Source organism: Chamaea fasciata, unplaced genomic scaffold (genome assembly GCF_029207755.1).
Source record: "Chamaea fasciata isolate MVZ Bird 193981 ecotype frontalis unplaced genomic scaffold, bChaFas1.0.hap1 SCAF_11, whole genome shotgun sequence".
NCBI lineage: Eukaryota > Metazoa > Chordata > Aves > Passeriformes > Sylviidae > Chamaea > Chamaea fasciata.
In genome coordinates this window covers 125,458-149,886 of record NW_027094096.1, presented here as the reverse complement: position 1 = coordinate 149,886, position 24,429 = coordinate 125,458, and the positions used below count along the sequence as shown (strand labels likewise).

Genomic DNA, 24,429 nt, shown 5'->3' with positions numbered 1-24,429 from the left:
TTCTACAGTTTTGATTCTGAGGTAAGTGTACCTTTTTAGGTATCCAGTAATTCTTCAGAAATTTATGGAAAAAGGCCATAAAAATACATTGAAATCTCATTCTCCCCTCGGTGGTTATTTAGAAGCATCTTTCTTTTGTTTCGTATTGGAATTTAAACTGCTATTCCTGTGGTGGCTTTGTTGTTTTCTTCATACTAACACACAGTGAGTTGTGCTGTGTATGCTCTGTGAGCGCAATAAACAGCATATTCTGCCCCAGCTAGCTTCCATTCATCTCTGAGTTTAGATTAGTAATGTTGAGTTCCACTGAAGTGTTTTAGGAATAGCAACTTCTCAATTTCCACTCCTTCCAAATTTAATCCCTAACATCCATCAGGAACAATCAGTCTGCAGCCCAAACATGCAGTGGAAATGGAATTGTAGAAGTTCAGAACAAGCTGTGGTAAGCCCTGAGCTGGCACTGGCAGGGAACCGGGTTTTATGCTCTTAGGGACAGTTATTTTTTGGAAATGTCTAAATGTCTGATGGTGGTATTTTTCTTTGCGGCTTCCAGTACAAAGCACAGCGTGAGCCGATCCTTGGATGTCTTGGGGAAGGGCTGCGTGACAAACATTGCGGTGAGCTTCATGACTGCCAGAGGATTTTCCAGGTCATTCTCTGCTTTTTCAACAGTCCTTTGTGTGATGAGGGCTCCCAGGTAAGAATTTAAAAGGAAAGCACCGAAACACCCCAAAGCATAGAAGTTTGCATGGCTTTGAGATCTCAAGCACAAAGCAAAAAGGAGCAGCTGACTCTGCCTCTGTCTTCTTGAAAACCTGTTCCTTGTTGATTTTCTGGATGTGTGGAGGGGGAAAAAAACTGCTTATGTCTAAACTATGCAATATATCTAAGATATATTGCTTATGTCTAAACCAGTAAAACCCTTATCAACTGGAACAGGTTGCTGCCATCACAGAGCCTCACGTGGGCACCGTGCCTTTGTGCCTACAGTCAGGGCCTTTTCTTTTTTGGGGCTCTCCATTCCCCAGGCAGCACATTTGTTACCTGAACTGCGCTTCAGCGGGAGGGAAACTCATGTGCCAGTAGCTCTCAGGTTTGGGAGCATCCACCCTGAGTATTTCAGGTATCAAAATCTTGGACAAAAGGACAAAATCCTCTCGCTACCTGGAGACTTCTTGTAAGAGTAGCTTTGAACAGAGAATGTCTTTCCTTCCCTGGAGTTGCTGAGAGCAGGTGGTGTTCATTTCACCTTGAAGTTGATCCAATTGCTAATTCCAAGTTAGATAATTAGATCTTGACGGTAAAAGAACAAGTTATATTTTCTGTTTCAGTGTTGTATGCTGGAGATATTCCAAAGTGCTGCCCATGCCAGCAGAGCTGCCTATGAGCTGATCCAGGATCACAGCCACCTCACATGGGTCCTGCACAGCTTAGAGAAAAGGTAAGCAGAGAAGTACAGGAGAAGTGGGAACAATTTTGCTGTCCACGGTAGAGTAATTGCATGACTGAGTATGAAAAGTGACAGGCAGGGAGCCAGACGCACCAAGGGCTGGACTGGCACAACTTGCTGAACTCTGAAGTGTCCCTTGTGGTTTTGAAAACAGAATCAAGATGCTTTCAGGTTGTGGTAGGAGGGATGATGGTGGAGGGGCTTCACGAATTGAAAACCACTTCCTTGAAAAACTGAGAAAGCAAAATGGCACTTTGGAATTTAAAAGGTAAAGACACCAATACGAACACCCTCAATTCACATCCTGTCACAGGACCTGCTGCACAGGAAGTGGCACAGTAATGGCTTTGAGCTGTCTAGAACATTCCTCCTCCCCTTGCCTCTCCCTCACATACATTTACATCCACCAAAAATCTCTTCTGCACAGAGCGCCCTGACAGTTTCAGGCAAGTGCACTAGGATATGGTCGCCTGTAGGTGATGGACCAGCTGCTGGTGAGGATCTGCCTTCCAAACGTGGTTTTCTCTTTTGTTTTGTTGTTGTTTGGTTAGTTTTGGGGTTTTTTTCAGGTTTCTGAAAAACAAAGTGATAAATAAAATGATTTCCTTACTCCATACTCTGTGGCTAACAAATTTAGATGAGAGAAAACAAGAATCAATCCCAGGTGAAGAGGAAATTTCTTCCTATTCAGCTTGTAAATGAATTTCTGTATGTTTTGGCCACATTAATCAAACGTATTTGATAAGTACTTTGTTTTAGTCGGTTTGCATTTCATCCTCCGTTTAGTTTGAACTCTATTAAGGCCAGGAGGATTTCTTTATCTCTGGTAGATGAATGGCTTTTTTCACCCTCAATTTGTGTCTTGAGTAGTGAATTTGTGTGTTATTTCTTTGACAGGAGGATTTAGCTATTTGAATCCATGGGGAATAAAGTAAGGCTTCAGGAGCTTCTCTCACCTCCAGGCCGGGGGATCCAGTTTGGAATAGAGTTCCAGCCTGGAGTCCCTGGGAGCTCCCGGAGCCCATTGGAACAGCGCAGACTCCATCTGGCTGCTTAACGAGGCTGGTGCCTACCATGGTAAAAACTGAATCAACACAGGAGAGCACCTTACTTGCACAAGTTTGTATCAGGAAAATCCTTTGGAGTATCTGATGTTTGTTTTGGTGGGGTTTTCTTCTTACAGAAAATACTAAAGACAAGAACAAATCTCAAGCCTCATCTCATCAGAAAAATCATCACTCTCAGAAAAAAAAACGAGGAAGAAGGTGACACTGCTGCAGACGTGGAAGTGTCTGAGCTGAAGAAATGCAGCCCATTGGGACCCTGTTTTCCCAGCACCACCCTCCACACAGGGAGGGGAGACCCTCAGAGCTGGTGAACCTGGGGGCGAGGCAGTGGCCGTCACCTGTGCGTCCACTCACGTGGTCACCGAGGGGCTGCTGAGGTCCCTGGCCAGGCAGAGCCTCCTCAGGGAGCAGGACGTGTCCCCAGCCCTGAGGTGGCTGCGGAACCACGTCCCACCATGCCTGCCGGCTGCGCACGTGATGCTCAGGGATGAGACACTGAGGAACGACCTCTTCAGGCTTTACACCCGGCTCAGCCAGGCCAGCAGCGCCTCAGCTGGGCTCTCCAGGGAGCTCGGAATGCTCAGTTCCATCATGTTGCAGCTACTGGAGGAGCAGGCCCTGTCCAGCACCTTCCACAAGCCTGTGAAATCCCTGTGCCTGTCACCAGCGACGGAAGAGGATGCGGACCAGACAGGTGCCTTGTCTTGTTCTTATCACTCGTTACGAGGCAGTGGTGGGAGGAACTAGGAAATTCCATGGCTTTTTAAATCCAGTTTTAAACTAGTTTACCCATATCCACCCAGGCTCATGGCTTCCCACAGCAGAAGCAGTGTCTTTCTTGGGATGGGGGCAGGGGTGGGTAGGACGGAGCATGGTTACTCTGTGAGGTTTTCTGACACTACAACACTCACACACCCTCTAAGAAACTTCCCTTTCAAGGACTAAACTGGAACAAAAGGTATAAAAGAAATGTAATTCCAAGAGGGAAAACAGTCTACAAAAAACAGGTCCGTGTGGGCATGGATGCTGATTCCTGTTGCTGGTCAATGATAGCAGCTGACGGGTCAGATTTCAAACTATTTTATTTAACAGGAAACTGGTTTGTTCCCACTTGTGAGCATGATCATTGGCTTGGCATGGGCAAAGCCACTCCAGATTTTCCATCTAGGAAAACTAGTTAGGGAACTATTTTAAAACGTAGTCCTGGAGGTAAACAGCTTGGCCGTTTTTTATTACTGTGTGGAAAGAGAAGAATATCTGTTCTGATTTTTCTCTCATCTTTCTTCCACAGCTGTTTTTGTATTCCTGACTTCCGTTTACAACGGAGACACGTGGCTTGGAGCCCAGGAGCCGGATATGTTACTTACTCATGTCAGATGGGTCTGCACTCGTGCAGGTTATGAATTACAGGATGACTCGGAAACTCAGAAACAAGGAAAAGAAGCTATTATGTCTCTCTGCAAAAAAAATTTGGCTACATCAGGGCATTAATTCAGGGAACTAACACTTCATCTTTAACGTTCTCTGCTCTGCCATCATCACTGTGTGCCATGGAAGCCTCCTGAGCTGCTCTCATACAGACCTGACTTGTTTGGTAAAAAAACCTCAGTATTTTATTACTGTGTGCAAACTTAAGGGAAAGATTTTATTCAGTATCTCTCAGTGGAACATTAAAGCTTCAGTTTCTCTTTTCTTGAACAGTCTGAGACAGATTATTACTTATATCATTTTTATTACTGACATTTTTAACTTTTTGTAGAACCAGAGAGACTGTTTGTGGACGTGTGTGTTATTAATATCCATCTTCTCTCCAATATAAGATGGGGAAAAAAAGGCTGCAGAGCTTCCCACAATGGGCTGTAAGTGCAAATGACAAGGAGCCAGAGGTTTAGTCATGACAATTTACTATTTCTTGAAAAATCTGGCTGATTTCATGATACCAAAACCAGTATGAATAAAAGACTGAACTCGGGAATCATGATGGTCTTCTTGGGTTTAAAAAAACTTTATTGGCTTGGAAAGACATTGATATCTGACCTGGGTTTTTTTATTACCCTTTTTTTTTAATTAAAAAAAGCCCTCATCCATCACTGCTGCTGTGATGTGCAACAAAAGCCCATCTTCCATCCACTTGGAACAGGTGAGAGATGGAACTAAATCCCAAAGGATTTTCTGCTTATTGAGTCTATGTGCAAAATCTGATAAGCTGTTCTCGAATGTGGCCATGAGGGTAGTTGAACATGCCACCCCACATCTGCAAATATGCAGTGCCAGAACAAGCACCTGTGAAAGGTGAACCAGGATCTATTCAATTGACTCATGACTGCGTCCTGTCCCGGGTCCTTTGTACAAATACTGTACAGGGGAAAACCAGAACTGCACATTCCTTGTGATATGCATTGAATTTCCAGGGAAGGGGTAAATAAAAATGAGATGCAAATAAGGGAATTGCTTCTACATTTAAATATTCTTGTCCTAAAGGAGCCATTGGCTCTGTACCAAGACTTGAGTTTAAATTTTCATTTCTTTAAAAACCCCCAAGCCCTTTAAAAGCTACAGTTTGTGTCATGTAGAATTCCTAGCAGCTGACATGAGGAAATCTGTGAGCCGAACCTAGCTGAGCTTAGCTAAGTTTAACCAAATCTAGCCAAGTTCAGCCAAACCGAGCCAAGTTTAAGTGAACTGGGCAGCGTGCAGCCGAACTGAGCTGAGCGGCACCGAGCTCAGCCGAGCCCAGCTGCCTGCTCTCATGCCCATTAATTAGCGCGAGTGCAGTCACTGCCTGGTGAGGTGCTGCTGGACCCTGTGCCCCTGTTCGTGTCCGTGCGCCGGCTTGCAGGACTCGGCAGCCGGAAAACACCGAGCTCTGCGTGTTTAACGTGAGGCAGCTCCGCTTCCCCGTGCGGTGCCTCGGGCCGGCCCACGCCACCCCCAGGCAGCCGAGCCGAGATTGGCCGAATGCAGCAAGCGGCACCGAGTTCAGCCAACCGAGCCGAGCCACGTCGAACACATAGAGCGGCACCGAGTGCAGCCGAACCGAGCCAAGCTCCGCAGAATGCAGCATCCCGGACAGGGCGGGGGGCCGGGCCGGGCTGGGCTTGGCACAGGGCCGGGGCTCTGTGAGGCACACCCTGGAGGCGGCCGGGGGCGGGGCCGGGCGGTACCAGGGACGCCGCTTCAGGGGCGGGTCCCGGGCTCAGATCAGGTGCGCGGGGCCGGGACGAAGTGATTTAATCTATGGAAATCACTTTGCCAGCCCTTTGCTCACTCTGAGCACGTTGGAGACAGGAGCCCACTGTCCGGGCTCATAGCCTGGGACAGGACGGGATTCGGCTTCCCCTCCTGTCCCCCCCTCTACCCCTCATTCCTCTTCCCCGTATTCCCCTCCTTTCTCTCCCTTTCCCCCCTTTCCCTCTCCTCCCCAAAGCCTTTCCCTCCCATTCTGGCCTGCCCTCCTGTCCCCCCTTCTAACCTTCCTTTCTTCTCCCTGTATTCCTGTTCTTTGTCCCCAAAGCACTCCCCTCCTCTCCCCCCCAAACCTGACCCCCCACTTCTTCCTCTCCTGTCCCTACCCCGCTACCCACTTCTATTCCCCCTCTCCCCCATCCACCCGCCTTCTTCCCCCCCACCCTTCTTTTCCCTTCCCCTCCTGCTTCCCAACACACCCTGACAACACCCCCGCCCAACCCTTCTCATCCCTGCTAGACCTCCTCTCTTCCCGTCATCCCCTTTCTCGCTTCCTCCTGCATCCGTGGGTCTCGGGGCACGGGAGACTAAAGCCCAGAGGGCTGGAGCCTGGCACCCCCCGCCCTCGCTGGAGCCCCCACACGGGGCCGGCCTGCTCTGTGGCTGTCCCCCCATGCAGTTAAAAACACGGCCTGACACACCCGGGGATCTGACTTTCCCCACATCACACTGGGGTGCCCCTGGGGGAGTTGGGGCTGGGGTTAGGGGGGCCCCTTCCTTAGAGAAGGGGGGTCCCACAGTGGCGGGGCTGAGTGTTAGGGAGGGCCCCCTCCTTAGGAGGGGGTCCTGGGCTAGGGGGTTAGGAAGGGCTCCCTCCGGAGGAGGGGGTCCCTGGGTGAGCCCCCTTGGGGGGAGGGGGGTGGGACAGAGGGATGACTTTTTATCCCCTTCAGTCCCAGCCCCTTGCCCTGGGCCCTCTCCTCCTATCGGGGTTCGCCCCGGCCTCCTCCTCAGGACCCCCTTATCCGGTCCGGGGGTGGGAGCAGGGGAAAGCAGAAGGGATCATGTCACTTCTGCAGTGTGAACAGACAAAGTGTCAGCCAAACAACTGAACCCTCCCATCCTGTCCCACCTACCACCCCTCCAAAAATTGTAAATAAAGGGTAATGATTGCTGGGGAATTTCCTTAGGAATTATGAACCTCACACATATGGAATTTTGGAACTGGAATCCCAATCTCAGCCTTGGGCACCTGCAGGAAAAGAGGGGTCCTTATCGATAGCAAGGAAAGCCCAGTGCCCCAGTGTGTGAGGTGAAGATATTGAAGTGTCCAGGGGATGACTGGCAAACCGCTTCTGCCCCTGCCCTCACACTCTGAGTGGCAGAAACCCCAGGTGCGAGCTGTGAGGGTGATGAGGGGGCAGCTCCTGCCGAGGGCTTCTTGCGAGGGGGTCTCCCTCAGTTTACTTTGGCATGGAGCTGCTGGAGGAGAGGGGCTTAGGGTTGGCTACTGGGGGTGTCTCATGGAATGATGGTGGGATTATTGGCTCTGGATGCACTTGGATGTGGGGCATTGCTTAAAGGAGGTGCAAGGGACAAATATTTGTGCCAGGCAACAGCAGTAGGTGAGCCAGTGTAGGTTTGGGGGGGGGGGGGTGTCTCCTTTCCCTTTTCAATTTTATCTTGCCAGCCCCCTCCCTGGTGCCCCTAGAAAAAAACATGGGGGTTGTGAGGAAAAAAGAGGTTTAAATTGGGATGAATCCCCCTCCACTTGGGATTTTATTAAATAGTGGTATTTATATGTGGTTTTTATTCAGTATTGCATTTTTTGGTGATATATAGTGTTTTGTTGGGAGCTTTTTTGGTATTAATTTTTATGTGTAATTTGGTTTTTGAGTGAAGATAACTTTGTAGATGGGTCTGTTTTTATTTGAGGTAGAATTAATTTAAGTAGCTTTTTAACAGACTTCTGATATGTTGTTGGGGGTTAGGTTTGTTCCTTCTTTCTCTAAAGAATTTTTTCCCTACAAGTTACCAAGGAGACCAAGTGTTGGATACTTGAGAGTACTTAACTGAAACAAAGAGGTGGACAAAAGGTGGAAGGGGGAGATAACGCAGGTAAAAGACAAAGCTTGAGGCAGCTGCGTGCTTTTCTGCTTCCGGCGTTCGGGGAGACGCGTGTCTGCCGCTCCTCGAGGAGCTCAGCCGCCGCAAAGCACGCCGAGCGGAGAACGGCTGTTGCTGGCTGGAGGAGTTTCACTGTGGCCAAAGGGATCCAGTCCTGGGAAATCTACTATCACCGGTTCGACCTGAATCCTGAGTTTTTCTCTGCCACTCGCAGAAGCTGGGCCGCTTTTCTGCCTCGCCTTCGGCTCCTTCGGCGCTGCTCCTCTTGCTGCGGCGTGACCCTGCACCCCCTGCGCTGCTGGGACATCCTGCCCCTGCCTGCCGGGACACCCTGCCATCCCAGCTACCAGCCCGGGACTTTTCCACTGTTCCAGCTTGGTGCTCTGAGGATCCTGCAGGGACACCGAAACCAAACTGCCCTGGGTTTTGTGAAACAAAGCCCTCAAGGTTCTTGGTACTGTTGTCGTTTGTCATTAATGCTGTAGTTGTTTGGTGGGGGGGGGGGGAGTTTTTTTTGTGTTTGTTTGCTTTGTATTACATACTAGTAAAGAACTGCTATTCCTATTTCCCAAATCTTTGCCAAAGAGCCTCTGATTGTAATTTTACCTAGCAGATACCTGTCTTCCTAAACCAAGACAGATTTTGGCGCCCAAGTGTGGGGCTTGAGGGCACTGAGAAAAGAAAAGGGAAGAGAAATAGCAGTTCTTAACTAACCTAGTACTTTCTTTTGTGTGCGTTGGATATAAAAACCTCATTAGGCTGCATCATGTGGTCTAACTTAGCCTGGTTTGGGTGGCATGTGGTTGTGGCTGTATTCCTTCCATTTGCAGGCCCTTATCTAAACATGGGCCCTATAACTAAGGCTACTGTGACTGTCATCCAGTTTATTTTATGGCTTAATAAGGTGAAGAACTCATGGATTTTTAATTTCCTCTGGAAGGCAGGCACATGGATTCAGGGCTATCGTACACTAACTGTGTGTTTTTGGAGTTACTTTAACAATGGTACCTACTGTGAGGAAATGACACCGGGGGAAGTTTCTTTTTCCCAACCCTTTACCCATCTCTTTGGGTCTGCCCCACCAGTTTTTGAAGGGTTTAATTCCTCTCTGAATGCTAATGATATCATACAATGGCTGGTGCTGCTAATATGCGTATTCTGTTTAGCATTCAGAGATAAGGGAAGATTGACCTGGATAACCACCCTGATACCTACCCCACAGAATAGGGATGATACCCCAGAGCCTGACTCTGCCCCACAGCCTGCCTCAGAAAGGACCCACCCGGATTGGGTTGAGGTTCTGGTAAAAGAGATAGGCCAAATGCTGAAAGAGTACATTTCCCCAGCTCATGAAAAACCCTCCCCCTGCCCCGAGAAGGCAGAGACTGATGGTGCAGCAGTGGAACCCACAGATGTTACAACTGTCTAGGTTCCAGCTGAACCACAAGGGCAGCCACAACCAGCAGCAGTCGCCCCTGTGGAAACAAGGAAGTGTAAAGTGAAATCGTCAGATCCTGATATTAAGGGTAAGAAAGGAGGGTCCTCACAGCCCACAGAAGAGCCACAGGTTGAGATCATCACTGAGTCCCTGACATATGAAAGTCTACGTAATCTGCAAAAAGATATTGCACGACGAGGACGTGAGGCTTATACAGCCTGGCTACTTCGAGTCTGGGACCTTATGGGTACAGGTGTGCAACTGGATAGTGCTGAAGCAAGGAATTTGGGACCCTTGACCCAGGACTCAGGTATAAATCAGGTATTTATAAGAGAGCAAAGGCCCCTTCCCCTTTGGGAACGACTTCTAATGAGTGTGAGAGAGAGATTTGTCCACAGAGACAGAATGCAAGAGCACAACAATAGAATGCGATGGAAGACCCTTGAGGAAGGAATCCAACAGTTGAGAGAAGTGGCAGTATTGGAAGTACTTTTTGGGAAGACCGGACAGCATGATAATGACCCCGACAAGGTTAAATGCACAGGGCACATGTTGTGGAATCTGGCAACTCATGGACCATCCCAATACGCCACATTCATCGCAACAATTAATGCCGAGAATAACCGAGAGACAGTGGGTTCTGTTGCCAACAAGCTCAGAAATTATGAAAGTATGATCAGTGGCCCAATGCAGGCTCATGTCTCTGCGGTGGTGAAGGAACTCAAAGAGGAGATAAAGGAGGTGAGAGAGGAGATGAGAAGGAACAGTTCCCATGTAGCACCGGTGCGAGTCACAGGCCCCAGAATCAGAGCCCAACATTCCCCAGCGAGAGAGAGAGGGTACACCCCTCGAGCTGACCTGTGGTTTTATCTGCGGGACCATGGGGAGGACATGGGAGCGTGGCATGGGAAACCTACTTCTGTCCTGGCAGCACGGGTACGTGAGCTCAAGGAGAGAAACGCTAACAGAGGGAGTTCCACTAGAATGAAGGTAGCCTCAGCCTCCCATGAGCAAGCTGCCAGGTATTACGGAGGTGGGAATGCTGTGTCAGATTCCCTCGAAGGAACCTCTACCATGTACGTCCAAGAAGGGAATAATAACCAGTGCTAGAGGGGCCCTGCCTCTAGCCAGGAAGAGGCACGGGAAAATCGGGTTTTTTGGACTGTGTGGATTCGATGGCCTGGCACATCAGAGCCACAAAAATATGAAGCTTTAGTAGATACTGGGTCGCAGTGTACTCTAATGCCATCAGGACATGTGGGGGCAGAACCGATTTCCATTGCCGGGGTGACGGGGGGATCACAGGAACTGACTCTGGTTGAAGCCGAGGTGAGCCTGACCGGGAAGGAGTGGCAGAAACTTCCGATTGTGACCGGCCCAGAGGCTCCATGTATTCTGGGCATAGACTTCCTCAGGAATGGATATTATAAAGACCCTAAAGGACTCAGATGGGCTTTTGGAATAGCTGCTGTGGAGACAGAGAACATTAAGCAGTTGAACACCTTGCCGGGACTATCAGAGAACCCATCTGCAGTGGGACTCCTGAAGGTAGAAGAACAACAAGTACCTGTTGCCACCTCGACAGTGCACCGTCGGCAGTATCGGACAAATCGGGACGCCGTGATCCCCATCCACAAGATGATCCGTGAGCTGGAGAGCCAAGGGGTGGTCAGCAAAACCCACTCACCCTTCAACAGCCCCATCTGGCCTGTGCGCAAGTCTGATGGAGAATGGAGACTGACTGTGGACTATCGTGCATTGAATGAAGTGACTCCACCGCTGAGCGCTGCTGTGCCGGACATGCTGGAACTTCAGTACGAGCTGGAGTCCAAGGCAGCGAGGTGGTATGCCACTATTGACATTGCCAATGCATTTTTCACCATTCCTCTGGCTGCAGAATGCAGGCCTCAGTTTGCTTTCACCTGGAGGGGCGTGCAGTACACCTGGAACCGGCTGCCCCAGGGGTGGAAACACAGCCCCACCATCTGCCATGGGCTGATCCAGGCTGCACTGGAGAAAGGTGAGGCTCCGGAACATCTACAGTACATTGATGACATCATTGTGTGGGGAAAGACTGCAGCTGAAGTGTTCGAGAAAGGAGAGAGGATCATCCAGATTTTGCTGAAAGCCAGGTTTGCCATCAAGAAGAGCAAAGTCAAGGGACCTGCCAGAGAGATCCAGTTCCTGGGAGTAAAGTGGCAAGATGGACGGCGGCAGATCCCCACTGAGGTCATTGATAAGATCACAGCAATGTCTCCACCGACCAGCAAAAAGGAAACACAAGCTTTCCTAGGAGCCATAGGTTTTTGGAGGATGCACATTCCTGAGTACAGTCAGATCGTGAGCCCTCTCTACCTGGTTACCCGCAAGAAAAATAATTTCCACTGGGGCCCTGAACAGCAACAAGCCTTTGCCCAGATCAAGCAGGAGATTGCTCATGCAGTAGCCCTTGGCCCAGTCAGGACGGGACCAGATGTGAAGAATGTGCTTTATTCTGCAGCCGGGAACAACGGTTTGTCCTGGAGCCTTTGGCAGAAGGTGCCAGGGGAGACCCGAGGCCGACCACTGGGATTCTGGAGTCGAAGTTACAGAGGATCTGAAGCCAACTACACTCCCACAGAGAAGGAGATCTTGGCCGCCTATGAAGGAGTTCAAGCCGCCTCAGAAGTGATTGGCACAGAAGCACAACTCCTCTTGGCACCCCGACTACCAGTGCTGGGGTGGATGTTTAAAGGAAAGGCTCCCTCCACGCACCATGCCACTGATGCCACATGGAGCAAATGGACTGCCCTCATCACACAGCGTGCCCGTATTGGAAACCCAAATCGCCCTGGGATTTTGGAGATAATTACAAACTGGCCGGAAGGAGAAAACTTCGGTTTCACGGACGAAGAGGAGCAGGAACAAGTGACACGGGCTGAAGAAGCTCCTCCGTACAACCAACTGCCAGCAGAAGAAACACACTACGCTCTCTTCACTGACGGTTCCTGTCGCATCGTGGGAATGAACCGTAAGTGGAAAGCAGCCGTATGGAGCCCCACACGACAGGTTGCAGAAGCCACTGAAGGAGAAGGGGGATCAAGTCAGCTTGCTGAACTCAAAGCTGTTCAATTAGCCCTTGACATTGCTGAAAGAGAGAAGTGGCCAAAGCTCTACCTCTACACTGATTCGTGGATGGTAGCCAATGCTCTGTGGGGCTGGCTGGAAAGGTGGAAAAAGGCCAACTGGCAGCGTAGAGGAAAAGCAATCTGGGCTGCTGATGAATGGAAGGACGTTGCCACTCGTGTAGAGAAGCTGCCTGTGAAAGTCCGCCATGTAGATGCCCATGTTCCCAAGAGTCGGGCTAATGAGGAACACCAAAACAACAAGCAGGTAGATCAGGCTGCCAAGATAGAAGTGTCAAAGATAGATTTAGATTGGCAACACAAGGGAGAGTTGTTCCTAGCCCGATGGGCCCATGATGCCTCGGGTCATCAGGGCAGAGATGCCACCTATAAGTGGGCCCGAGACCGAGGGGTGGATTTAACCATGGACAGTATTTCTCAGGTTATCCATGACTGTGAGACATGTGCTGCAATCAAGCAAGCCAAGCGGGTGAAGCCCTTATGGTATGGTGGGCGGTGGTCCAAATATAAATATGGGGAAGCCTGGCAGATTGACTACATCACCCTTCCCCAAACCCGCCAGGGCAAGCGTTATGTGCTAACCATAGTGGAAGCCACCACTGGATGGTTGGAGACCTACCCTGTGCCTCATGCTACTGCCCGGAACACCATCCTGGGCCTGGAAAAACAAGTCCTGTGGAGACATGGCACCCCTGAGAGAATCGAGTCGGACAATGGGACTCATTTCAAGAATAGTCTTATAAGCACCTGGGCTAGAGAACATGGCATTGAGTGGGTGTACCATATTCCTTATCATGCACCAGCGGCCGGGAAAGTTGAACGGTGCAATGGCCTGCTTAAAACTACCTTGAAAGCACTGGGTGGGGGAACCTTTAAGAATTGGGATACTAATTTAGCAAAGGCCACCTGGTTGGTGAACACTCGAGGTTCCACCAACCGAGCAGGTCCTGCCCAATCTGAGCCCTTGCAAAAGACAGACGGAGATAAGGTTCCAGTGGTACACATGAGAGGTATGCTGGGAAAAACTGTTTGGATTAACCCTGCCTCCAGCAAAGACAATCCCATCCGTGGGGTTGTCTTCGCTCAGGGACCAGGTTGCACCTGGTGGGTGATGCAAAAGGATGGAGAGACCCGATGCATACCTCAAGGGGACCTTGTTTTGGGGTGAACTACCCATGACAATGTGGCTGCATCCATATTTGCATATATATATATGTATTTTTAACAGTTAAAACTCAATGTAATATGTTGGTATGGGAAAAAAATTCGGGGTGGATAATGTTGGGGGTTGGGTTTGTTCCTTCTTTCTCTAAAGAATTTTTTCCCTACAAGTTACCAAGGAGACCAAGTGTTGGATACTTGAGAGTACTTAACTGAAACAAAGAGGTGGACAAAAGGTGGAAGGGGGAGATAACGCAGGTAAAAGACAAAGCTTGAGGCAGCTGCGTGCTTTTCTGCTTCCGGCGTTTGGGGAGACGTGTGTCTGCCGCTCCTCGAGGAGCTCAGCCGCCGCAAAGCACGCCGAGCGGAGAACGGCTGTTGCTGGCTGGAGGAGTTTCACTGTGGCCAAAGGGATCCAGTCCTGGGAAATCTACTATCACCGGTTCGACCTGAATCCTGAGTTTTTCTCTGCCACTCGTAGAAGCTGGGCCGCTTTTCTGCCTCGCCTTCGGCTCCTTCGGCGCTGCTCCTCTTGCTGCGGCGTGACCCTGCACCCCCTGCGCTGCTGGGACATCCTGCCCCTGCCTGCCGGGACACCCTGCCATCCCAGCTACCAGCCCGGGACTTTTCCACTGTTCCAGCTTGGTGCTCTGAGGATCCTGCAGGGACACCGAAACCAAACTGCCCTGGGTTTTGTGAAACAAAGCCCTCAAGGTTCTTGGTACTGTTGTCGTTTGTCATTAATGCTGTAGTTGTTTGGTGGGGGGGGGGGAGTTTTTTTTGTGTTTGTTTGCTTTGTATTACATACTAGTAAAGAACTGCTATTCCTATTTCCCAAATCTTTGCCAAAGAGCCTCTGATTGTAATTTTACCTAGCAGATACCTGTCTTCCTAAACCAAGACATATGTGTTATTGGGGTTTTGTATATTGTATGTAGGGATTGAGATTGGGTAGGGCTAGCTTGGCTGGTGGAGGTTTGGGTGTTTTGTTAGATGCAGTTTTTTAATTTTTGAAATTTTTTTTCTGTTAAGTGGTTTTAAAGTGGTTCTTAATAACTTACTGTGTAGGGGTGTGGGGTTTTTTTGTTTGTAGATGGTGTATGATAAGGGATATGGTCTATTTATTTAATGTTATTTTTCTTAGTTCAGAACCAACCTGATCAACACTTGTACTGAGTTTAGTTGAATTTTTGTTTTGGTGGGCTATTATATTTTTAAAGCCTATGTTTTCTAAAGTTTACAATAGTGTAATGGGCCGTAATGCGAGGTATAGGGTAGGCTTTTAATTATTTAGTGGTGGTTTTTATTATGCTCTGTAATGTTTGTTTTGGTGGGTTTGAGGTAGTGTGATGTAATTAATCAGTTAGGATATTTTAATATTTAAAATTGGATTATTTTTTATTGTAGTATAGGGGTTTATTTATTTGCCTTGTTTGATTTCAGTGTATGTTTTATAGTTCTGGACAATTTGGGAGCTATTGTTTATGGTTAAACCGATATTTTGGTTTTTTGAGTATTTATAGGTGGTATTTTTGTTTTGATGGTTTGAGTGATTATGGGTTTATCGATTTAGGAATAATTTTCTGGTGTTGTTAATTTAAGTTTATTTGTGATATTATTATTTTTGCAGTTTGTTTGTTGTTCTAGTGTTTTATATAAAAGTTGCATTTTTGGGAACGTGGGTATTGATACAGTGCATTTTTTAGGTAGTTATTTGGGGTAGTGATATTCGTTTATTTTTTAGTAGTTAAGATTTTTTCATATTAATTAGTTTGGTTTTTTAGTTAAATTTATAGAGTTTTGGCTATTATTTATGAGATAGTGTAGGTTATTCCTTTTAGTCAGGTTTAGGGACAGTTACACAATTTTGAGTTTAGTAAGTTGGTTTGATTTATCTTTTTTACTAGTTTTTGTGATTTGTTGAGTGGGATTTTATATAGTTGTTTTTTTATTTTTGATCCATTTTCATGATGTGATAAGAACTATTAGTGAAAAGAGTTAGTGTGGCTTGTTTGCTGGTAGCTTGTAGTATGGTGGAGTTTTTTAGTCTGTGCTTGTCGTGACTACAGTTGACCACATAAAACACACCATAAGCGACGCTTGGTGTTGCACCAGCAAACGAGGCTTCAGCAATCGCAACTGCTTGTGCACCAATTACTGCTCCTTTTGCCCACTTCACATTGTCTGCTGATATCCTGTTTTGTTTTCTGAAAGACAAAGAACAGTGATACCTCTGGCAAGGCTGGAGGTGTCTTTTTCTGCTGCTCCGTCCCAGAGGGGTTTTCTGTATTGCTGCTGTTGGCATTGTAGTGCTCAATTGTGAGGAACATCACCTGTGTAAGCCAAATCCTAGGAGAAAAACCCAAACAAAACAACCGAGTCTGCCTTTTGTGTGAGAAATTGCATTCCAGCCAAGAAAATAACACGGGGCCCACGGCACAGGAGGGTTCCTTCCCATTTGATGGGAAGAGTGCACAAACCAAGTACCAAACGGGCCTGGCTGGAGCCTGTTAGGGGTCAGCATTAGCAGCGGGAAGGGTGGCCAGAGGGGCTCAGGCAGGGCTTGGGCTGGGTCTGACCTGTAGTGGCCACATGTGCTTTTTCCTTGCTAAGGTGGGCAAAGGCAAATCTGACAACTGAGTGTGTGCTTGAGACTCTCACTCAGCTGTCTGAGAATCTGTCTAAAAAATGGAAGCAAGCTTAGGTTTAGTTTGGTGTACAGCACTTAAAAGTGGTCCAAAATATTCTTCAATAACTGTATCCTGAAGAAGGGCTCCACGCCAGAGTTGTTTTGTGCAAGCATTGTTCTAATAGACGGTGGTTGTTCATCTGGACTGGTTTTATTATCTCTGTTTTTTTCTGAAGTTCCCATTTATTTTGCTATATTGCTGTGGATGTTCACCCTCGTACTCTGGACAGAGGTTTGGGGATTTTTTTCTTCATTCCACAGCTATAATATCTTTTTTCTTTCTTTTTTTTTTTCTTTCTTTTTTTTTTCCCATATGGCAGTAAAACTCTCTAAAGCACTAAGTTGGCTGCAGAATGGCATTTTCTCAGAGAGAGTAATGCTGCTTCTCCCAGACAGTGCTGCACTGTTCTTGGTGTCTTGGTGCAATTTTTCAGTGTATCCCTTAGCCCCAGAATCCATGGCTGTCCCTCAGGGTTCTGAAGGAGTGCTGTATTTGGATTTTTGGCTTCAGAGTGGGAAGTGCAGGATCTGAACTGTGGCATCTCAGCTAGGAACCTTGGAAAAGCAGGCTCTTATTCATGAGGAACCGCTAACTCTTGAAAGTCGAGCCGTCTTGCAAGAGGCGCTGCAAAGGGTGAGATTTAACCTTATATCATTCTTTGTTGAAATCACCTCTGTGAAACCTTAATAGGCTTCAACAGTTTCTGCAGAACAGCTGATTTCAGCTAGAGCAATTCAGTGCATTGTAACATGCACTGGTCCACTTCATGTAATCGGTCTCTTGTGTTACGCAAGATCTTCAGCAACTTTTCCTTCAATTTGCATGGTAATTAGCATTTTGTGTTTATCAAGCACAACATTAGGTTCCTATTTATGTCCCAGTAATTTGATATGTTATTCCTAGTTAGTTCCGATTCACTTCACCAGATCTTGACTTAACTTTGAGTCACGTTTCTTCTGCCTTTTGAGCAAATGGACTTAATGCTTTTGCTGTAACTTTGTATTGAAATGTCAATCATAAACTAATCCTGATAAATCAAGCTGATGTTTTGCTCTACTAAAATCTTGTGACTACCTTGGCAGGTAGGAAGAGTTGGGAGCAAACAGTGTAAGGAAGTTGACTGTGGAAGCTGTAGGTTGTCCAGCAAAAGCTGAGTGTGTGGCTGTGACACTTAGCAAGGCTGGAAAGAGTTCCTGTGTGGACAGTGGATGCTAGAGTCAGCTGAGCTTTCAAAGTATGAAAGTAGCAAGGCAAGGATCAATTAAAAAGAATTGGTGATGTAAGATGAGATTTAAGCCCTTTCTGACATCCACACATGCTCTTTGTGCTGTCAAATTCTGTTGGTAACCAAGTACAGTAGTTCCCTTGGTTGTTTTGCAGGTAGATAGGATACTCCAAGCTCTGTAGACAAGACTGACGACTATTGAGTCATTTGTGGCTGCTCTGCATGGGCAGCTCTGAGAGGAAACACCTGTTGAACGGCAGGAGAACTGCAAATGTGAAACTTGGCCCTGTAATCCTCTGGGATCCATAGGAACCCTGCAAGGGGCATGAAAGAGATGAAAGCCATGGGTGGTCTGTGCTGCAGGGGAGCAGCACTGACCAAGGCTGTGTCCCAGCCAAGGAGCTCCTCTTGTGTCCCTTAAGAGGGTACCCCAGGGGTTTTGTTCTTAATAAAAGAGCAGTCGATCTGTAGACTTCTGGTTTAATGTAAGTATTTATTTAAATTTTTGTCTCTGAAACCAAAGCATTGATCTCCTGACTTCCCTGCTATTCAGTATCTCTTGAACTGGGTGTACCTTTTCCTAAGCTAATGAGAAACCTCCCTGTGATTCTGTAATTTGCAAAGGAGCAGCATTAAATCACTTTTCTTTTTCTTGTCTCCACAGCTTTAGCTTGACTCGTGCTCCAAGACAGGAATGACTCAAGAACTGTGTGTGGTGACTTGTTAGTTTGGTGGGGATTTTTTTGCAAGTTCAGGGCTAAAAGATGATCTAAGAAAAGGCTTTTTTTGCAGCATTAGATAAATGCTTTTGCATGAGGTGTTGAAGATCATTTGTTTTATAACTTCAAAGGGGGGCAAAGCAAACCAGGCTGATGGCCACACTCCTTTAAGCAAGGCTTGGTATGTAGTTGAGCAATTATTTCAGCAGGTTTTTGATGTTAATGCTGCTATTTTGGGTGAGTTTGCTTTTCTGTGTGTTCAACTAATTGTCAGTGTTTCTCCTACCGAATGAGTGTTCCACCTAGTGCTTTTCAATAAAAGCAAGCAGTTGTGGTATAAAGCAAGAATAATCTCAAAAAGTGTTTTGGGTTGGTGTTTTTATGTTTTTTTGGGGTTTTTTTTTGGGTTTTTTTTGGTAACCCTAGACTACTTAGCTTTACTACTGTGAGTTTTAAAGTTTTCTCAGAAAACTCGGAGAGAATTTGCCCATTCTGCCTCACTGGTAGGCACTGTATCTCTTAGAAAAGCTGCTCCCCTCCATCTTCACTGCCCTGTTTTGAAGTAGTGCTCCACTTTAGCCTGTAGTGATGGTCTCAGATCCTTTTTTGGTCAGGTAACTAAAACATTTTGTTATTGACATATCTGCAAGCCAGAGGAGCTTACATTACTTGAGTGTAATTTGTGAGGCAGTTTCTGCTCTAACAAGTTTTTGAATGCTGCTCAACAGCAATAGACCTCATTCTGGATGTTTGAAGGTGAGAGAAGAGATGGCCACATCCCAGGAGCCTGATTTTGGAATGCTTTATGGAATTGACCAAGTAGCTTTTATTTCTGGGGTTTCCATAGTCTGCCCATGGCAGGTCCAGTCTGTGCTTCACCTTGGAGCCCTCAGTTAGCAGGGAAACGGGCCTTTGGGGAAGTTCTTCCAGCTCTACTTAATGCTTTATGAGTAATGATGATTTTCTGGAAGTAGGCTGTCCATTTTGACCCATCTTCTTCTCTCTCCTTGCAGACTGTACCTGCTGAAAGGCTGAGGTGAGACCCAGATCTGCAAAATCTCTGACTCTCCATGTCTTCCTGAGACTGAAGCTGTGTTTGGTGTCAATGATGACAGAGTGGAAGATGCTAAAGACTCAAAACTTTGGAGTTTTTTCCCTGACTCCCAAGACACTGTCTGCAGCTGTGCCCTGTCTGTCTCTTAAAAGAGTTTCTGGGCTTAGAAAGATTTTTCCATTCTGCAATATTTATCTATAACTCAGTTTAAAAAGAATCATACTGTATCAATGTGGTGTTAATTACTCTGAGTTGGCTAATTAAAGCAAATCACTGATAAGGGGTTTGAGCAACCCTTGGATGACCCTTGGACCTGGCAGCTCTTATTTAATTTCTCTTCATTTCTTTACTGGCTTTCAATTATTTCTTAAGCAATTACTGCAATTAGGATATACAATAAGGGCAACAGCATTTCTGCCCTGCTGGATTGGGAAATCCAAGCCCAGTTCCTGGGAGAGATTGAGGGGATGGGGAGCTGAGCCTCAGGCTGGGTTTTGGCAGTGGGAATTTAGTGAGGAAGAAAAGAGATCCCCTAAAAAGAGATTAAGGCCAGTTCTTCTGGCTTTGGGTGCTTTTACTCCCAGAAAAATCATCCTGGTTAAATGGGACTTGAAGAAGCAGGGGGATGTGCCAGGGGGCCTGTGCTGGGACCCCCAAACCCTGGTCAGCGATGCTGGGAAGTGTTGGCTCCAGAGGAACACTACAGAGGGGCTGTGCTGGGACCCCTCAAATTGCAGTCAGAGATGCTGGGCACTGCTGAACCTTTTGGACACTACTGAGAGGCTCCAATGCCTGATCCAGAGAGTTCTCCCGTTATTTTCTGTTGTACTTAGAACCTGGCAGGTCATTGTAGCCGCACAGGTTGAAAAGCCCATTGTAGCAGTTGGAATCACAGACGACCACACAGAAGCCAATCTAAGAGAGGAAATGAGCTGTTACATAAGATTTACTTTTCCCAATGCGTTTCGAATTTATACCAGAATATCCCCTCTTTCCTCTGACCCTGTATCCTTGAGTTTTGAGTTTTTTCATAAAGAGTTTTCTTACTACGCTGGAAAAGATTTCCCCGGCACCACGGGGAGCGGTGGGTTTGGGGGGTCCTGGAGCCGGCACGGGGGGGTCTCCGCGCCCCGGCCGGTCCCAGTCAGCACGAGGAAATCGCCGCGGCCGTCCTCCCGTGCCCTGAGCCCCGCCAGGACCGCAGCGCAGCACCGGCTGCAGGCGGAGCAGGAGCGGCTCCTGCCGTCCGCAGCGATCCCGATCCCGGCTCCAACGCCGCCCTGGCTCCGAGATCCACAGCCCGCCCGCCGCGGGAGAGGCGGCACCACTCGGGAGCCCCAGCCGACACTGACAGAACCCGAAGCGGAACGCACAGTTCCCGGCCCCGCCTCAGCGCTCGGGCTCCGCGCAGGGCCAGGAACGACCTCGGCTCGGCTCCGCTGTGAGGGGCGGGGCCGGCCCAGGGGAGAAGGGCCGCGCAGGGCGCCGGGGCGGGCTCGGGGCGGGGCCGGGGCTCTGTGAGGCGGGGCCCGGAGGCGGCCGGGGCCGGGCAGTACCGGGGCGCGGCTTCAGGGCCGCGGGGCGGGCCCCAGGCCCCCACCGTATTCCTCACCGAGCCCACAGAGCAGCCGCTTTTTCCGGCACCCTTTGGAATCCCTGCCCGGCTCACGATTAGCGGGCTTGCTGAGGCATTGGCAGGGCTGATTGGACAGCGGGCCCCGGGAACCGCCCCGGCCCCGGCCCTCCTGGCCCGCGCTCAGGGCCCCCCGCCCCCCCAGGCCCGGGCTGTAATTTATTTCTGTTTCATTTGTGTCTGAGAAGTGGGATTTGTGCTGGAGAGGTGCTGTTGGGAAGAAAGGATGGAGTAAATCTTCTCCGGGGATGTGCAAGGAAGAACTACGTTGCATGGGAGGGCAGTATTTGTTAACTGTCTCTATATTTCCCTGTAATTCTGGGTGTTTGGATTTAGCCTGGGCTTGTCAGCTCAGTCATGAACAAGCCAGCTCCTGAACTCTCAATGAATGTTTGAAACACTTCCACAGAAAGACAAGGTAGCAATGATTCAAAGGAAAAAATGTAAATAAAGGGTTGCAACTGCTGGGGAATTTCCTTAGGAATTATGAACCTCACACATACGCTTTCTTTGAATGTGTGCACAACCAGATACTCTTTCCATCTTCTGAGCAATGGAATCAGGACATTTTCGCCAAAGTGTCCACCAGAGGTCTGGCTGAGAAATCAAATTCCTCACACCCCAAGCAGGGCCTGTTTGTTTTTCCCTGTACAGCACACGCTGGCCACAGGAACTACAAAGCTTATGGCTTTAGCACATTTCCCCCAAATCAATGACTACAGTGTGATGAAAAGAACGAGCTTCTGACTGCTCAAACCAAGGGCCTTATTTCCACCTGTGAAACAACATCTCTGGCTATCAGCAGAGTCCAGCACAGAACAGCAGACAGATTATGTTATAAATGATTAGCCAAATCTGTAAAATAAAATATTATTAAAAATTTATAAATAGTTTACAAATAGAAAAACTCTGATAAAGCCACAATCAAAGTACAGTTCCGATCCCGGGAATTGGCACTGGGTGAACTGCAGATCCTGCCCCTATGGCACAGAATCCCCCCTCTGGTTCACAAATTTGGAGTGTGCAGGGCCTGTTTTTATACAGTTTTTGGGCTTGTGCAACTGATTACTTCATCGATTCTTTGTGTATATGGTCCTTGATTCATATTCGTCTGGTTTCTTTTCTGGTTTCAAGTTCGGTGAATAGTCTTTTGGGGGAGACATAAGCTTATGTCTGGGTTTACTGGAACCAGGTATTGAGATGTATATCCTTGTGGAGATTGGGATGATGGATATGGGATGCTGAGCGCTTGGCCAACGATCGCTGATGGCGGTGCTCAGCTTCATCACCCATGAGTGGTACTCTCCTTTTCTTTCGAAGATGGGTGATTTCCTGCTACTGGCAGAAGAATGTCTTCCTGGAACCCTGCATTCCTTAGGCTTAAGAATGTTATACAGTAAAACATGAACTAACTGTCAAACTACTATTACATAGGCTTATAAAGTAATATAAAAAGAAAAACACAAATTAGTCTTACAATATTTATCACAGATTATATTTAAAGCAATCAAAACTTTATTTATAATTGAATTCAGCAAAAATGAAACTATATACAGGAAGAACTATATACATAAAGAAACAAGTCTCTACGTTGCCTGTTGTTCAGGAACCATCTGAGTCTGTCCTGAGAAGTAGAAGCACTCATAAATAAATGTGAAAATGTAGATCTGGATCGAGTTCCACCCTACAGGTTGGGCATATGGGAACAGTCTCCAGGGCAATAGGGAGGTACTTGCTGCAGAAGACATGGCCACACAGGGGTGCCACTAGCTGTCATCCATGTTGCATAATCTGGAAGAAAGAAAACCACAGCATGTATTGGGAGGAAAGAATTTGTGTTTGCTGCTCCATTGGCACCAGGCAAATGAGACTTTGGAGCGTCTGGAGTCAGAATACTGGGGGACCCACAGGTCTGCCAGTGCCATCTTGGCAAGGGCTTCTCCCTCTACATTCACCACCAAGAAGTGACCTGTGGAGCTTCACAGCAAGGGCTGTGCTTCCAGCCAGCTGCCCACAGCATCCCACGTCAGCCAACTGACTAGTACTGCTCCCCTTCTGGCTTCCTCCTCCTCCCACAAGGCAGAAAGGATGACAACAGGTGGATCCTTACCTCTGAGTAAAAATCCAGGCAAATCGGACACCTAATAACCATTCTTGGCTCTGCACTAGAGGAAAGAGAACCAGAAGGAATGTGCAGCTGTTAATATCACCATACTTCAATGGTTATTGATACATATAATCTCCCTTAATTGTGCAACTGCACTGGCTAGCCTTTGAAGAACCCTGCTGTCTTTAAGTCTCTGTTTGCTGCATTTATTGAGGAGTTGGGGTCGCCCTGCCCTGAGGGAAGGAGTGTCCTGGTTTCACTAGGAGAATGGTATAGTCAGTCACCTTGCTCTGGGATTCGAAGTCACAGCAGTCTCTAGCACTGGCCAGTTTGTGCATGACAACTTTGACTTCCAGCAGGTTATCAGTAACAGCTTTGTGACTACAGCATCCAGCTGTCCTCTGGGAACTATTCACCCCAGAATATTCACTCCAGGACTCAGTTTTAAGGTACAGAGTAACATAGCTCTGGCAAGATCCAGCCCCAGGAAGGAGCCTTTGATCAATGTTAAATGCTGCAGCACTGAGCTCTTTCAGCTTTATGTAAACAGAGCATTTATACTCTGTTCCTTCAGTCTCAAACTTCTCAGTTTCTAAGTATTCCTTTTTCATATTAACCTAGTGGTGGGATTTGTTCACCTACAGACTTAACAACCAAAACGTAAACATCTACAAATTCATTGGCAAAATGCACTATGGTTTAGAATAGTAGAAGCCCTTTAGGTAGCATATGGGTTAGGTTAGCTGGCGAGACATTTGCACAATAGCGTCCCCTGCTGGCCACAATGCTTTTACTACAGCCAGGCCTGCTGGCCGGTCATGTGCAACACATCGCCCCCTGCTGGCCACAATGCCTTCACAACAGCGTCCCCTCGGGGCCGTGAGTATGCACCACAGGACCCCCTGCGGGCCACAATTCTGTAACCACAGCACCCACTGCTGGCCAGGAGTGTTCACCACAGTGCCCCCTGCTGGCTGTGAGTCCATCACAACAGCCTTCAGGCAGTGAGCAGGCACCAAAACGCCCCCTGCTGGCTACAATGCTTTCTCCACAGCACCCCCTGCTAGCCTGGACGGTGTACCACAACTCCCCCTGCTGGCCTCAAATCCTTCACCACAGCAGCCCGTGCTGGCCAGAAGGGTGCACTGCAGCACTCCTTGCTTGCCGTGATTGTGCATCATAGCGTCCTCTGCTGGCTGTGAGTTCATCACCAAAGCGCCCCCTGCTGGCTGTGAGCATGCACTACAGCACCCCCTGCTGACAACAATGCCTTTACCACAGCGCTTCCTGCTGGCCGGGAGTGTGCACCACAGTGCTCCCTGGTGGCAAGGAGTGTGCAACACAGCGCCCCCTGTTTGCCACAATGCCTACACCAGAGCGCTGCCTGCTAGCAGGAAGTGTGCACAAAAGTGCCCCCTGTTGGCCACAATGCCTTGGCCACAGCGCC

At 48.0% G+C, this 24,429-nt stretch overlaps 1 long non-coding RNA gene across 1 annotated transcript; it reads left to right on the top strand.

Annotated features, from left to right (window-relative positions):
• Positions 1–1,367: 1,367 nt before the first annotated feature.
• On the top strand, positions 1,368–3,075 carry LOC136295348 (uncharacterized). The gene is made up of 3 exons (XR_010722645.1): positions 1,368–1,441; positions 2,348–2,527; positions 2,634–3,075. It is a non-coding gene; the product is annotated as an uncharacterized lncRNA (long non-coding RNA).
• Positions 3,076–24,429: the final 21,354 nt, after the last annotated feature.